The sequence below is a fragment of the Canis lupus genome, chromosome 34 (genome assembly GCF_011100685.1).
Source record: "Canis lupus familiaris isolate Mischka breed German Shepherd chromosome 34, alternate assembly UU_Cfam_GSD_1.0, whole genome shotgun sequence".
Taxonomy (NCBI): Eukaryota; Metazoa; Chordata; class Mammalia; order Carnivora; family Canidae; genus Canis; species Canis lupus.
The window spans coordinates 9,966,696-9,979,911 of NC_049255.1; the positions used below are offsets into that span (position 1 = coordinate 9,966,696).

Below are 13,216 nucleotides of genomic sequence, written 5' to 3' on the forward strand. Positions count from 1 at the left end.
GCAGGCTACTTGCCATTTGAAATTCTAAAAACAAAGAGATATCAAGTCATGAAGATGTTCAATTAAGTTCTTAATGGCACAAAAAGCAAATTCCCCTAGAATTACCAAAAAGCCTTCTTATATGTTCCCATCCCAGCCTCTTATTATAATGGTAGGTATGTTTCTATTAATTTTACTGATTGTGAGATACTCAAATATTAGTAAACTGCTTGTTATTCTTCTTCAGGTAGATTTTCTGTGTATTTTAGGTTGGCTTTTGAACACCTCCTTACTACGTTCATTCCGTTATCCAATCATAAGCCAGCACCTTGTCTCATTTGAGCATGATGCTCAGTTTGGCTTCTGTAGTTCTTTCTCTGTGCCCATAACCATGGGGGTTTTACAGATTTCTAACTCTGCACAGACTGCTCTCTATCCTGTTATAGTAAAATCTCACTTATGAATCCTTCAGAATCAAAGTCTCCTATAAGGTGGTCGATGACATCTCAGATGCTGGATAGTGGAGACAGGGTTTGGGGACCCCGTCCACCCTAACCAGGCATCCCCCAGTCGGCCTGAGGATGTTCTGCTAGAACCAAAAGGGACCCCAACAATCTCCCACTAGGTGCCAGGCCTGGAGCCAGCAGAAGCAGGAATGGCCACAGCTGAGGGGCAGGGGCCTTCCATGGAGCACCCCCCTCCCACGGCTGATGGGGCACACCTGGACACTCCACTGGAACCCTGTTGGTCTGGTCAGGGTCTAGGGCTGCAGGTATAGAAAGGGGCCTTACATCTGGAAAGTCCTAGGAGCCTTCTCCAAAGTGGAGGCCTTCCAGAGAAAGTATAGCGGGAATAGATCCCAGTGTAGATGCCTCCTCTTGGAACAAGGTGGGCTGGGACCAGGGAAAAGCAAATTCCAGAGCAAAATAAGCTGTTTTGTCAACAAGATTGAGAGTGTTAGTCATCATGGAGGCATTCCAAGGCCTGCCCTGCCCTGCACAAGTGCTCTGAGGGTTGAGACTGAACAGAGGACAGGGTTTCCCACTTTGCTGAGACCTGTTTCTCCAACTCCCCTCTCCACCTGAGAGCATGCAGTGAGTGTACCGCAGGCCCCCAGAGGGTTCAGGAGCACGAGAGGTGATAGAGTAAGGCCCTGTGGGGTGTCAAGGGCCACACGGTAAGTGGGGCCTCTTGGGGCCAGGCCTTCCTCACTAGGAGGCCCTCGGGCCAGGAAGGTGAGGTGCTCCCTCCATGGAGTGACTCTGGCCAGCACGCTGGACTCAGAGGTACTACCTGTGTCTGAGCAGCATCCGCCCAACCAGGGTAGTCCAACAGTGGTGGAAGGCTTCCAGGTAAGGAATGTGCCAGTGCCTCTGTGGAAGACAGCAGGTCTGAGACTCCAGGAGCCATGCTTCTGTCCTCGTCCCCACCAGCTGGCTGTACGGTGTGCCGCTTACAAACCAGCAGACACTTGTAGTGTAAGAGAAGTGGATTCCTCCCAGGAATAGTGGCTCCAGGGTGGAGGGAGGCAGAGGCCCTGAGGCAGGAGGATGAGGCTGGAGTTTCAAGGCCCGGCACCCACAGGACATCAGGCACCCTGCAGCAGGGTCAGCAGGAGAAGCCTCTTCTAGAAGTTTCTGGGAGCTGGGGTAAGCCTAACTGTGAGCAAAGGAAGCATAGGGAACAGGGTCAGGGCTGCCAAGAGGCGTTTGTCTCCTGCTCTCTTGACGCTCCGTGCTGTCACGTCCCCTGGTGGCAGCGTGCCCGTGTCTCCCTTCCAGAAATTCCACAAGGTCTGACATGTTCCCTGTACTCATCCCCAGAGAAAGGCCCTGGAGCTTCCTGCACAGAGGCCCAAGGCTGCGGCTCCCCTCAAGCCCTGGCCCTCAGCTGCCAGGAGTCCTGGGAGGGAGCTGTCTCATGGTGACCCCACATTCCCACGGCCTGGAGGTTGGTGGTGGTATGACTGGGGTGACATGGGGAGGCTGGGCCGAGACCTGAGCCTTTTGCTCTTGGGCGAGTTCAGCCTGCACAGTCTCATGAGGGAGAAGGCGGGTCGCGTTCCTCCCAGCTCACTTCTTCTTTTGGACAGTGGATAAGATGTGGCAGGCTGGCGTCTGGGATGTTCACGCCTGTTCCTCCCTCCCTAGTGAGGAGGTCAGTGTGAGCTAAATGGTGATAAAGGGTAATGTTATTACCTACCAACAAAGGAGGGCAAAGGAAGGTGGTCTATTGCAATATTTGAGCTAAATAGGACACCCACCCTCTCCAGATTGTGTAAATTTTTAAAAAATGAATTATCTTGAAGTGATGACCCACATATTCTCAACTGTAAGGTTGAAGGCGTTATGTGTTACTGCCCCCAACAAGTCAAGAGTAGTGTTGATTATTTTATTACTCCCACAAAAGCAGGCCATAGCCTAGTGGGAGGGCTGGGCTCCATGACTCCTTGGAGACCCCCACTAACCACCAGCTCTGCTGCGATCATAGCCTGCAGTCACTGCTCCTGCCACTCTGATCACACATCTCCGCTGCGACTTCACTCAACTATTCCTTCAGACAAGTTCTAGCAAGTTACTCTACACTTTCCTTGAGGCAAAGATGAAATGAGCTGAACAAACTGGACTCCAAACAGGCCTGTCTGCTTCAGCAGGTGGCAAGGGCAGAAATATGGGTCCAAATTGGGGAGATTTCCATTTTATGAGAAGTAGAGGGACTCAGAAGTGGGCACATTTTCACCCCGTTGACCACCAGGAGGGGGGTCATCTCACCTGCCCTGGCCTCGGTGATGGGGAAGGCGGACCCAGAGTCCACCCCACCCCACTCAGCTCACGTGGGCTAGCCATGGGTCGGGCTCCTTCTCTCCTTCTCATGAGGTTCTCCTTCCCCTTGACATAAATAAACATCACATGTAAATCGAAATCTTACTGTAACTGGTAGACAATAGGATTTTAAAAAGTCTGAGAACAGGATCAACATCTTGTTATAATATTATGTTCTGATTTAAACAATTTTGAGTTCTTGTGAGGATTCCTCATGAAATATCTAGTTCATATGTGATACAAGCCCCAACTGAGATTAAAACAAAAAGCAAAACAAAACGAAACAAACAAAAAAACCCAACAACAACTTGACACTACTCAAACAGGACTTTCTTATTAACCAACAAGAACAATTAGGAAATGTTTCAAGTAACTTTAATCTCTGTGCTTGAATACACATTGTTCATTTTCCTCTGTCAACAAATACAGGCTGCTGTTTTGAGCGGATTTCCATATGCTAATTTACCTATTTCCCTTCCTGAAAGACTATAGTTTCCTGACTGTTAATTCCAGCTGACACGGAATGGTTTTGCTTTTCATTCTCTGCAAAATAATGTATCGTTGCAAAGTGATTTATAATAAACAGTATGTAGGAAAGAACTGCAATGCTGATTGTTCCTGACAACCAAAAATGCATTATTAATGAAATAATATTAGCAGCATCCTGGACGCAAGCTGATTGTGTAGTTTATTTTCTGTTCTGAAGCTCGATCCTTACTTTCTGTTCAGAGCTTCTTGGAGATGGATGATCCTTGCTGAGAGGCGTGCAGTTGTACATGCGTGCCACACGGAGAGGCAAATGTGTGGTGAATAAGGAGTGATCGCTTTTTCCTGGAATTGTGGCTAGCACTGTATTACATTAACATTATTTTTCGGCTTTCCTTCAACTCAGTAAACCTTGATTATCTTGAATCAGAGGCCCTTCAAACCACACAGTGTATACCTAATAAAGATGATTTTTTAAAGAAATATCTCATTCTAGGATCATAAATGGAAGTAACATGAAGTGTCAAGACACAGATGCACTTCATTCCACCAGTTCCAAATTTATAGCCAGCACGAAAATGGAAGAAAGAACCAAAATCTGAAGTCGAACTCTGCATTATGTCAATTTGTGTGATGGAATCTGGGGAAATCAGTAATTTATCCCAACAAAATCCATAGCTTCACAGCAAATGCAATCGTGTAAAGCTCCAGAAAGATGTTCTGATTGGATCTGGTGGTAAACTACTCCACGTTTTAAGCTTACTAATTATACAAAACTTAATATTTTATTTCATCCATTCACTCCAATTTCTGTTCCTTAATCCACTGAAATATTTGTGCTTCTCATCAAATTATGATGCTTCTTATAAGGCACCGGCCTCCATTGTCATTGGGCTCTGTATTAATTGTGGTATGAACTTTATTGAATTTACTGAGTGCTTTGCTGGAGAGTCTCCAAACACTAACAGGCAAATGAAATTAAATAGAAAGGGTCAGCTATATTTAAGAGCATCGTGTAAGTGCTCTAGGGACTGGGTATAATTAAAGAGGCTGTAAACCAAAACACCAAGTACAAATGTCACTCTCACCTGAATGTGCCCATCGGACGGGGAATTCGAGCAGGATACAGCACTGAGCAGACTGTCTGCAGCCCAAATGGAAGGATGTTTAAGGGAAGATGGGCTTTCAAACAGGATGGAATAGATGCCTGGAGAACCCGGAGCTGCAGGTAAAGGCTGTGTGGCAAGCTGGACTCTTTCCCCATGAATTCAAGAGTGCCCTGGACACCTTTCCTCGATGTACCTCATTCAGCTAGTGCCCTTTGCCAGAAAGGCTGCAGACACAAACTTTTGAAATACTTCCTCTTTCAAAACACTATTATCTAGACAACTGCTGGAAAGCAGAAATCTTTGCCTTGTTCATCCCGATTTCGATCACCAACAAATGCCTGGAACATAGTAAAACCTGCAAGACTAATGAATGGGTAAACGAGCAAAGAAATAGTTAAAGTTATAAGAAACAAAACATTTTTACAGAATAGGAAATACTTTGGTCACCTAAACATTACCACCATCTTCCTATCCATTTCTTCTTCTTATCTGTTTTCTGCAGGGCTTCTCCACGACCAGTGTGGAGACACAGTTCAGATGCCACACAGTGATGGAACGAGGCTGTAATCTTTCTCTGAGAGACAGCCGTGATGTCTTGACCACAGCTCAGCTGACACACACCCACTAAGTGGTATACCTCAAAAACATGCCTTCGTGACTCAGCCCCGACTGCAGGAAACCCCAGTGCACCTGACCTATGGCTGGAGCAGCCATGGTCACTGGGCCAAGGGAAGGCCACTGCCCTTCTGATCTCGGAGTTCTGAGGATCGTGGGAGCTCTGAGCCCTCCTTCACACAACCAGACTCTGAGGCCTCTGGAGCAACACGAAGGGGGAGCATCTCTGTCTGAAGGATGTGACCGTGCTGCACTCGGCCCAGCTGCAGAGCGTATGCACAGAGCATGATACAGGTTGTTGCAAACACTGGAGCAAAGCCGATGTGCACACACAGATGAGGAGAGGGTCAGATCACCCTGGACCTCGGGCAAGATGATGAGGCTTCCCCTTCACATAGGATGGCAATTGTCTTTCTTTTTTTTTTTCAATAATATTTATGAAATATACATAAGCATCATAGATTATATGCTCTACTATATATGTATGTAAGTTTTACATACATTATTTTAAATGTTGGAGCAGAATATTTTATGAAAATTCTTAATTCCATTTGGGCCTGAGCCTTCATTCATTTGCTTTGAAAGCATGAAAGCAGCTGGGCAGAAGGTTAACACAGAGGGTCAGCATGAGCAAGATAGTAAAGGACCCTCCAGACCCACTCAGGGGACTGCCATGGGTCAGTGTGGGTGAGTGCAGAGTATAATGTCTTGTCAATACGACGCTTTCTTTGGAAAAATCAATCCACCAAATGCATTTCCATGTGCTCATCAGATTCACCACTGATTTTGTGGAGAACATTCAAGCCAGGTTGGAAAATGCAGGAGAGGGAGGTATAAGGTTCATCTGCTAACAGTCTGGAAAGCAGCCTTACCGCTGGCAAAGATCACATGACTCTCAGGGCATTTTGTAACAATCCTATTGGGGTGCCTCTTGCCTGCTGGGCTGGCTGATGAGTGGGGGGCACTCACATATGTCCCAGCTAGCAGCAGCCTTGAGTCCCTCCCCACTGGCTGGGGAGACCAGGGAGGCAGGGGCTCATCCCCCTCTCATGGGAGGGTGCCTCTGAAAAGCGGCCCAAGGTACAAGGTATGGGCAGTACAGTAGTGGCCACAGGCTCCCAATGCTGCATGGAGTTCTCAGAGCAAAGCAGAGTTCTGGAAGACAGCAGGTCTCCACCCACAGGGGGAGTTTTAAATAACATCATTGCCAAGGTCCCAACCTCGGCCAGGTGAGTAGAATTTCTCCAGGTAAGCCCCCAGTGTCTGAGTGGAGAATGAGCCCTATGTGGACTACAGGGATGGCAGCCCAAGCAGACGGTTGCCCTGAGCTAAGAAGGGCCTGGGGAGGCTCCCTGACCCACGCAAGGAGCTGCCTTGCTCAGTATGGGTTGGGGTGGAAGCTTCTCAGTGCAGATGCCCCTGAGTGATGAAGCTGAGTTTGAGGGAGCCAAGCCAGGAACCAGGGTCCTGGACACCTGTGCATGGCCCTTCTGGGTCATGCGGTTATTCGGAGGAGCACTGTGGGGCAGGGGTCTCAAGGGAGAACGTTGGCTTGGGTGCTGATGGGTGCTGTCCAGACAAACAATGCATGTGTGAGCAGGGAGAGATCATTTTTGGACGGAATTTGAGAGGTTCAGTCTCTTACTGGGTTAATGTAACAGATGAACAATTAGGGTAAGTGGTTTTCTGATTGTCACCAAAAATGTGCCAGTGCAACAAGAATGCCTGGAGTAATATGTCAGTGATATGCCTCATTTACATATATGTAAATATTTAATACATTACCATTAATATATAATACACATCATGTATATTATTATACATAGCATACTGTACATAATATACATAGGATCTATTTACACTAATATACAATTACATACTTAATTTACATATACAATTGATTAAAAATTATACAACCAGGTTCCTCCTGGAAGACAGCGGGTTACCCCATGAAATATGGTTGCCCACTAGTATGGTCATCTTAGCAAAAAACAAGGCCAGCTCTTACACAGAGAAAGTAACATGTCCCCCTAACAAATAGTGGGAAGCAAGCCCCCACTGTCCCCATGACAAAGGAGGAGTGAAGATAAAAGGCAGTAATCCTCAACAGGAAGGGACGCCACACTATACTTCATAGCCTCTAGTTTCAGAGTTGGAAAGAGCGCCCCTAAGACAATCCAGAAGCTTCTCATTCTCCAGGGAGATAGCAGACCCAGTTTCATGCTTCTGGACGTCCAGCCTCACATCTGCACATCATTCCCAAATTGTATCTAACTCTAAAGAAAGTTACCTGACCCTTATGCCAGCTTGGCTTGGTGACCTCATGGCGAGCCGCAGATTACAGGATCAAGCGTGGGGACCTTGTTCTGCATAAAGCCAGGACTCCCCCATCAAGGTCACGGTAAAATCACCTCAATATGCGCTGGCCTCATCAAGCTCGAAGCCCAGTGTTCCTTTCCAGTTGTGTAGATCACACAACATTGTTGTACATCACTGGCACTTTTTGACAAGGTTGTCACAGGCATAAACACAAATGACTAAAAGCAAGTTGTAGAATTACGAGAAAACGTGTCTTCTACTATTGATTGATTGGTCGTTCCTGGATGATGTTCTCATGCCATTTCCTGGGAAGTAGAAAGAGTTTAAACATTGGTGAACGTAGTCCATCCACCCCAAAGTCCATCTGGGTAAGAGCACACTCCCACGATGCCTCCTCCATTTGGTATGGATGCAGCCAAGGTGGCCCTGAGGCCGAAAGCACCTCACCATCCAGGTTTCCATGAGGCAGCACGCATTGTGACAGATGCCCAGAATGCAGTGTTTCGTGAACAGAAACCCTGTTCTGCTTTTCTAATATAATCCTGTTTTCTATTCATAGATGTTCATATACTCATAGAATACTCTGGAAAAACAGACAAGGCCTCTAGTCAGGGCTTAGGGAAAAGCTCTTTTACTTTTACCTTACACGCTTTGTATTTAAACTTTCACCAACAGCATTTATTTTCCACACCCCGTCCCCCAAACAAACAAAGAAACAAAAATACCCAGCTAACGAACAAACTGCATTCCAGCTCTGCCACTGGCTTTGGGGTCTCACCTCAGTGAGACCCCAGTCCGCTTGGAAAACGTGGGCCAAGACACCCGGTTTGTACCTAGAACCCGCACCCTCCCTGCCTTGTCCCTGAATTTCCATGCGCCCCGGGGCCTATTCCTCTTCTCGACCCTTCGGTGAACCAGGAGGCGCCACGTGACTCGAAGTCATCTGACAAATGAACTACAACCTAATGTTATGTGCTATTCAAATAGCATAAGCCAGAGAGGGAACTTGGCCCCACTTCCCTCTCCCGAGCTGTCACGCCCAATAGATTCCAGCCATCTTATTAAAACATGGGACCGTTGTCGTGATTTACTCGAGGCAGGCCTGATGGAGCTCGTCACTTGCGGGACAGGAGGTCTCGTTCAGCTGGAGACCATCCGGGGGGCAGCTCTGGTGAAGGCGGACGTGCCGTGGGGAGGCAGAGGCGTCACCCTGCAGCCCAGGGAGACTGGGGCTGGAAACACATCATTAGTCACCGCTACTCAGAAGACCAGCACTTCCTTGAGTATCTTAACGCGCTGCTCGTGGATATTCTCTCTGATGTGGTATAAATAATAAATACGTGTGACCGTGGTTAGTGGAATGCAATTTTTTACTTTCATTCCCCTGGAATGGGAACTGCTTTTGAATTATGTTATCATTTATTACAAGGCCCATTGGCGTGCAATCTCCCTTTCTTCTCCTGGCTCCAAACGAGTGTGTACTTAGCATAGATAGTGCAGAACATTTTAATCATGCACTTTAAGAACTTCGTGCCGCATGCATGCACACCAGTGGACACCCAGTTCTGGAGAATGCCTGGTAATCACGGTTTCAGGAATGGGAATGAGTGAATGTCGCCAAATCAAACGCACTTTGCAATTGACCTATTTTGAGGGGAGCAGAATTACTCAGCAGCAGCAGACTCCATCAACGGGTTAATAATTTTACGTGCTATTCTTTTCTGAAAAGGCTTATTTAAATGTTTATCAGTTGTGCAAAGTGGAGCCGCACTGGCGATTCGCTAGGGATGGCTCATCATTGCCTATGCATGGGAGCGTTGTCGGAAGATTAAAATAACATTGAGTATATTCTGTAAATGAAGGAGAGAACTAACAGAAGCCTCTGGAGTCCATTATAAATTTTAATAATACATCAAGGTAATGTAACCGAATAACTGATCTCTAAGGGAAGAAACACAACATTTGGCTAATATTACAATTTAAATTATGAAAACAAAAAGAGCTTTTACTTAATCTTGTCTTTCTGCTTTTATTCTTCAGGCTCTTTTTTATTTTCCCTGAATCCAAAACACCATGTAAACAAATAAAAGTACGGGAGAAAATAAACAGTTTGGCATCTCAGTAGATTAATTAATGCGCTTCAGCCTTGGCACCAGTAGGCGAAAATTATGTGCATAAATAATATCACTAATTAAAAAGATGCAGATTAACATGCAAATAATGTTAATGAGGATCTGCCATTCCAGAGTGGATTCGCATAACATCAACAATTTAATGGGTTGGAAGGCTTGTGTTTGCATTACATTAATAAATTTCAAAGACCTTGCATAAAAAAGTTCTGTCAGAGCCTCTGTTTCCCACTTGTGAGTTATAAATTCTGTGGGCAGTAGCAAGCGCTTGTCGGCAGATGCCAAAGTCATTATCCGAAAGACTGTTGAGAGGGTGCCACGTGCCAGCGTGACCAGCTGTTGGGAACTGGGCAGTAGGCATTATTCCGTGCCAATTATTCATATTATTTGGGTAGTCTTGATATTTATTTAAACTGATTAATATTTTGTGCTCTGCATCTTGATCTGGAGGGAAATCATTTTAAGCGAGCAAAGTTTAAAACAAAACAAAACAAAACAAAACAGAAACAACAACAACAACCCTTATCAGCCTTTGATGCGTCAGGGAAGTCGAATGCATAATGAGACTGATTAAGCAGACATAATTCCCAACCACAGACAAAAACAACATAAAGTGTCTTTAATGATGTCATATAATGTTGAAATAAAGTATTACGGCATTCAGTTCCGAGTGTATCATAATACATCGGGCTCTGTTTGAAAATGACAAGGCTTGCCTGCTGCAAAACGCTGCTTGCCTGCTTCTGGCTGCATGCGGGGTGATGCTTCCGCGGATGGAGTTGGGAGGTGAAGCGCCAAGACTGGAGGAGGCCACGGGAACTCCTTCCTAAAACACCGCATGACCTTCATCAGTCTCCCTGGGTGGCCCGAGTGTCCCGGTCCCCGGGCTGGGGGCTCGCTGGCCGATGCCGAAGCGCCACAGCATGCAGGAATGGTGCTCACGGCGGCAGCCAGCCCCCTGGGTCAACCAAACGCCCACCTTCTGCCAATGAGCTGTCCACGCTCACTCTCTCCAGAGGGAGGGAAAATCTCCTTTCCCTGGAAACTAGCCGTGAGCATTCCGGGATGCTGTCTACACGGGCCAGAATCAGTGTGGTCAGATCAGGAGGCCACGAGCAACCTTGAGGCCAGGTGAAGCCCCACCCCAAGTGGAGGTGGGATGAGAGGCAGGCTGGGGACGCTCTGAGCTCAACTCCCACACGGAACGGAGTGTTCCTTCCCTGCAAAAGGCAAAGAGCAGGAACTGGTCTCTGCCCGCACTTCCACTTGACCTGTCACGCCTCCAATCCCCCTGCATTCACATCTCCAGCTCCTGGAGCAAATCCCGGCACACACCTCTTTGCAGCCTGCTGATTTAGGACAGCCCTGGGACAGGTTGGCTGCTGACCTCCTGCGGGTTCTGAGCAGGGAAACAAGGTGGTGCTAGGGCTCCTGGCTCTGCTGCTGCCCACCCACCCAGCCCTGTGCAGCTCGGAAGGTGTGGAGGGCCGGCAGGCCAACCCGGGGGAGACTCCCCAGTCCTGCTACCTTCAGAGAGAAACAGAATTAAAGCCTTTATAGCTTCAAATACAGTGCAACGCGGCTGCTCCTCCGTAGAGGGTGCTTCCCAGCTCACATGCTGCCAGCACGTGGGTGAGAGAAGGGCTCCGCACCCCGGAATCTTGATACTTAGATGACAGGTGAGCAGTGGAGGAGTTGCACAAGGCAGAGGTGTATCCAGACATTAAGAGTTTCCTCTAGAAGGAAGTGATAGTCACATCTCTGCAATGCCACATGCTGCTTGCATTGTGATTTTTCCATGAGAGGACCTCACTAGAAGGTGAGTATAACAGGGGCAGCAAATACATCCTATTTTCCTTTGTATCGACAGCATCAAACAGGTTCCAGGCTCTCAGGAAGCTGATGATGAGTGGGGAAGGTGGGCGGCCAGGACACCATACCCCCGTTATTCTGGACAATCCCTGCGAGTCACTGCCGTCCCAAATATTTATGGAGCATGTCTGTGTGCTGGGCACTGCACGGAGCCTCTTCCCTGCAATGTCTCGTGGACTTTCCCTGCAACCTGGGAGCTAGAACACACATTCCTGCCAGGACTCACGCAAAGACTTTCTGACCCTGAGAAGCCTACTCTTTCCTCCAACATGAGCATCTGCCATGATATGGCATTTGGTGTTAAAGGCAGGAAAGGTTGAGTCAAAGGAGACAATAGCATGCCTGACAATTCTAGGCAAAGATTTCCATCGTGATTACCCAACTGAGCCATATGGACTCAGCTGTTCCCTAAGCTTACTTGTTCTAAGGAGGATGTTCATTTGTCTTCCATCCTCTGGATTATCAGCATTTCTGATGTTGAGAAAACGATGGGTTTTTTTTTTTATCATTGGTCTCCAGATTGGTGACAATGGACACGTATAAACACATTCAAAAACAACTCTGAGGTATATGTTTCTAAATACCAAGTGACACACTGTCAGAGGGCCCCTAAGGGTATACGTGCTCGTGCTGTCTTCAAGCCCATGCTGGTGGTGGTTTAGGGCTTGCCTTTGCACTTGGCACAGCTGTAAAGATGATGGATGAAGGATGGATATTGTGAAGATGAACAGTGCAGTCCGAAGCTGTGCACCTAGCCACACACTCGGGCAGGTTTCGTCGGCACGCTGCCAGCATCTGGAGAGATGGTAGGAAGAATGTGATTCTCCCTGGCTTTTTCCAGGAGCATCTGCTTTGCACAGGGAGGAAGAGGAGGGGAGCCTGTAGAGGGAGGGCCAGGGCAGGGGGGAATCCAACAAGGAGGATGGAGAAAGCATCCCAGGGCCACCTCTCCCAGCCCAGGTCATGGTTCCATGTGTATTTGTGAAGTAAGCTCAAGCTGACCCATTCTGTGGTCCCGGGTTGTGACAATTGCACCGATCTGGTCAGCCGACTGTCCCCCACCCCACCCTACTCTGAAGTTGTTGAGGGCAAAAACTGTCTATGTGTTTTATTCCAGGATCTCACGCAAGTAGAGGAAGATTCTCCTTGGCTGTGACCCCCCAGAGCACCAGCTGCCCGCCTTCTCCCAAGCACACGTCGCAAGGTGCTGCTGGTGGAGTTCGCGCAGACAGGTGCAGAGAGATCAGTTGGCAGATGCTCACATTCTCAGACTGCATCTGGGCTGTTCCTCCCAGGCACCCACTGCCTTTCCTGGGTCACCTCTCCACGTCCTGTGCGAGCACGACATTCGGACGACTGGGTCTCTCAGCAGAACCAAACACATAAACGCCATCCTAATTAGATGCTGTTGGAGCAGAGCCCCCTGGAAACTGGGATGCAGTGCCCCAGGTGAGCCCGGCATGCTCCGGGCCCATCACAGGGATGATCCTGGCTCTGGAACAGGCTGCCCGGCTCAGATCTTGCCTCTGAAGTCCAGGAGCTCATCATGCGTTTGGCTTTAGGGTATAGAATCCTTTCCTTTTCCTTGCTAACTGTATGTGTTTTGAAATATGAGTGTCTCGTTTTAACTCAGAAAATGCAGCCACCTGCAAAAACACTCAACAGTGACCAAGGCCTGAGACACGGGCTGCGGGCAGCTCCAAGTGTTGGAAGAGGTAAAGGGAATTTCCTCTGGCTTCAGCAAGAGGCAGATGTGAAGAAGCTCTACCTAAGCATTCCTTTACCGAAGTGGATTTCTGTCAATGGAATCTATCCTTCAGGCTGCTGCCCGAATGCCACCTCCTCCGAGAGGCCTTCTGTGGCTGTCCCTGGCCTGGGCCAAACC

The 13,216-nt window shown here is 47.9% G+C and overlaps 1 long non-coding RNA gene across 1 annotated transcript; it reads right to left on the minus strand.

Annotated features, from left to right (window-relative positions):
• Positions 1–6,765: 6,765 nt before the first annotated feature.
• On the minus strand, positions 6,766–10,639 carry LOC119867432. Its single transcript, XR_005383518.1, has 2 exons — positions 10,439–10,639; positions 6,766–10,285 (listed from the first exon to the last, which is right to left on the minus strand). It is a non-coding gene; the product is annotated as an uncharacterized LOC119867432 (long non-coding RNA).
• Positions 10,640–13,216: the final 2,577 nt, after the last annotated feature.